Here is a 2,500-nt window from a genome sequence, read left to right on the forward strand (position 1 = left end):
TTAGACCCCCAACCCCCCTCCCCGCCCCCTTTACCCTACCTCCAGACCACCCCTTGTACTCCACCCCCAACCCCCCTCCCCGCCCCTCTTGTACCCTACCTCCAGACCACCCCATTGTACTCCACCCCAACCCCCCTCCCGCCCCCTGTACCCTACCTCCAGACCACACCTTGTACTCCACCCCCAACCCCCCTCCCGCCCTGTACCACTCCACCCTGCTCACCCAACCTCTACCTCTCCAGACCACCCTTGTCTCCACCCCAACCCCCCCCCGCCTTACCCTCTGACCCCCTTGTACTCCCCTAACCCCTCCAGCCTGTACCCTACCTCAGCACTTGTACTCCACCCCCAACCCCCCTCCCCGCCCCCTGTACCTACTCCAGACCCCCTTGTACTCCACCCCAACCCCCTCCGCCCTGTACCTCCTCAGACCACACCTTGTCTCACCCCAACCCCCTCCCCGCCCCCTTACCCTACCTCCAGACCACACCTTGTACTCCACCCCCAACCCCCCTCCCCGCCCCCTTTACCTTACCTCCAGACCACACCTTGTACTCCACCCCCAACCCCCCTCCCCGCCCCCTGTACCCTACCTCCAGACCACACCTTGTACTCCACCCCCAACCCCCCTCCCCGCCCCCTGTACCCTACCTCCAGACCACCCCTTGTACTCCACCCCCAACCCCCCTCCCCGCCCCCTGTACCCTACCTCCAGACCACCCCTTGTACTCCACCCCCAACCCCCCTCCCCGCCCCCTGTACCCTACCTCCAGACCACCCCTTGTACTCCACCCCCAACCCCCCTCCCCGCCCCCTGTACCCTACCTCCAGACCACACCTTGTACTCCACCCCCAACCCCCCTCCCCGCCCCCTGTACCCTACCTCCAGACCACCCCTTGTACTCCACCCCCAACCCCCCTCCCCGCCCCCTGTACCCTACCTCCAGACCACCCCTTGTACTCCACCCCCAACCCCCCTCCCCGCCCCCTGTACCCTACCTCCAGACCACCCCTTGTACTCCACCCCCAACCCCCCTCCCCGCCCCCTGTACCCTACCTCCAGACCACACCTTGTGCTCCACCCCCAACCCCCCTCCGCCACTCCCCACCCCCGCCCCCCGCTATCATCACCCCCCCCACCCCCCTCCCGCTATCAGTCTGTTGTTTAATGTTGTTGTGTTGATATGGATATGCGTGTCACCTTGTGTCAGAGTGTGCGTGGTGGGGTGGGTGGGTGGGTTGGGGGTGGGGTGAAGGGGAAGGGACGGAGTGAGGGTGGATGGGTAGGGCCAGTAGGGATGTGTGTGTGTGTGTGTGTGTGTGTGTGTGTGTGTGTGTGTGTGTGTGAGGGGTGTGCATCTGCTGATACTACTTTTCACTACACTACACTGCAACAGCTACACAACACTACACTACACTACACTACACTGTTCACCACACAACACTAATATCCCTGACACAAATACCCGAATTAAAAAAAAAAAGAAAGAAGTAAACAAAGGACTACAGAAGCACCGAAGCTTGCGTGGAGATCCGACAACACTGTGAGTCGACGGCGGGAGGGGAGGGGGGGGGGGGCAGGGGGGGGAGGGAGATGAGGGGGTGGGAAGGGGGTACGAGGAGGGGCGAGGAGTGGGGGGGGGGAATCAGGTATGATAGTGTTGTGGGGTGGGGGTAGAAGTGGGGACGGGTATTATGGTCTGGGTGGAGAAAAAGGGGTATAGTATGGGGGGTGGGGGAGAAAAAGTGTTGTTCAGGGAAAGAAAAGACTGCAAGGGTTTGGGCCCTGTGACTTACGTCGCTGCGTCTGTCTCCACGTTACTTAGCACACTTACTGACTTGGATCGTGCTGTGTGCGTGCGTGTGTGGGGATAGGGGTGGTGGTGGAAGTGGGGGGGGGGGATTGGGGGGGTGGTTGTTGGTGTGTGTACGTGGCTGGGTTGGTGGATGGAGGGGGGGGCGTGGGTGAAGGCGTGAGTGTGTGGTGGTGGTTGTGGTCGTGTGTGTGTGTGTGTGTGCGCGCGTAAGTAGGTGTGTGTATGAGAGAGAGAGAGAGAGAGAGAGAGAGTGTGTGTGTGTATGAGAGAGAGAGAGAGAGAGAGAGAGAGAGAGAGTGTGTGTGTATGAGAGAGAGAGAGAGAGAGAGAGAGAGAGAGAGAGAGAGAGAGAGAGAGAGAGAGTGTGTGTGTGTGTGTATGTCTGAACCCCTCCAACATGTATTGTCAATCTGTAGCCTGTGTATGTGCAGCGTACTAATGCAGGTGGGAGCGAAGATACCTTGTGCAGTGTCTGGACCAATGTGTCGTCGTCTGTCGATCGTCTTCAACAGGCCGTGACTGGTCTGATGTCCACCTGCAGTCTGCAGACATTTCTTTGTGCAATAAAAACAGAATCTCACAATCTTAATGGTCTGTCTTCGAGTACCGTTGTAACAGTGGTGTTGTATTACCCAGTTATAATGACAAATGCGTGTACTTCCGATCGATAGAAATAATTACAT

General features: G+C 59.1%; 1 protein-coding gene across 2 annotated transcripts in view; it reads right to left on the reverse strand.

Moving 5' to 3' along the window:
* The window catches only part of LOC143295208 (uncharacterized), a 26,362-nt gene that overhangs the window by 19,144 nt on the left and 4,718 nt on the right, over positions 1–2,500 (reverse strand). The window contains exon 1 of one of the 2 annotated variants that reach the window (XM_076606782.1): positions 2,278–2,500. This exon is cut by the window's right edge and continues 65 nt beyond it. The exons of the other annotated variant lie outside the window; for it this stretch is intronic. The gene's annotated coding sequence lies outside the window, so the exon portion shown is untranslated. The remainder of the gene's footprint in view (positions 1–2,277) is intronic. 2 annotated transcript variants of the gene reach the window in all.

This window comes from Babylonia areolata, chromosome 20, assembly GCF_041734735.1.
Source record: "Babylonia areolata isolate BAREFJ2019XMU chromosome 20, ASM4173473v1, whole genome shotgun sequence".
In the NCBI taxonomy this organism is placed as follows: Eukaryota; Metazoa; Mollusca; class Gastropoda; order Neogastropoda; family Buccinidae; genus Babylonia; species Babylonia areolata.